The sequence below is a fragment of the Galeopterus variegatus genome, unplaced genomic scaffold, assembly GCF_000696425.1.
Source record: "Galeopterus variegatus unplaced genomic scaffold, G_variegatus-3.0.2 Scaffold3627, whole genome shotgun sequence".
Classification (NCBI taxonomy): domain Eukaryota; kingdom Metazoa; phylum Chordata; class Mammalia; order Dermoptera; family Cynocephalidae; genus Galeopterus; species Galeopterus variegatus.
Genome location: NW_007729738.1, coordinates 208,594 through 209,320, shown reverse-complemented (window position 1 = coordinate 209,320; position 727 = coordinate 208,594).

Sequence of the window (727 nt, the reverse complement as noted above, 5' to 3'; positions counted from 1 at the left end):
GAGGGTTGCGATCCGTTGCCGGCCACGAAAAAAGACAAAAAGGAAAAAAAAAAAAAAAGAAGCAGTCATTTTCCTGAAATAATCATATAATGTACACACACTATCTGATCACTAAGATGTTGCTACTTGGATAAACTAACCCCTAAGCCAAGGCAGCACCGTAAATCTTACAAAACCATCCCAGAGTTGACCTCGGGATAGGGCTTCATAGATAGCATTACCTTTAAGGAGCTCCACGTGGAATTTCAGGACTGTGGGGCGCTTGCGCTTGGCAGAGCCGCTGATTCAGGTGAAGCAGGAGGAGAAGGCAGCTACTCTGCCAGGGAGACTGAGGCCAGACTAGGGATTAGATCACAGTGGTGACCGTGCACCTGTGTTCCAGGTAGGGTAAGAGAGGGTTCTCCCTTTGTGATTAGACAAGAGAAGGGAAGGGAGAGGGATGAGACCGTGGATTCCAGGATGCTGTCACGGCCCTCCTTCCCTTCCCTCTGTGTGCCCTGTCGAGCTCAGTGTCAACCCAGGGACCCTGAGTGCTCAGAAGATCCAGGCAGTCCAGCCTGTGCCTCCTCAGAAATAAGCTTCTCCTGCAGGGCCCCAAGGGGCAGAGTCAGAACGACCTGGGCAGAAAGGGGCTGCGCAAAGTTTAAAGGCCAGCCTCCTGACTCGGTCAGGCTGTCACTGTGGATTTGTCACTTCTCTGGGCCTCAGTTTTCACACCAGGAAAGTA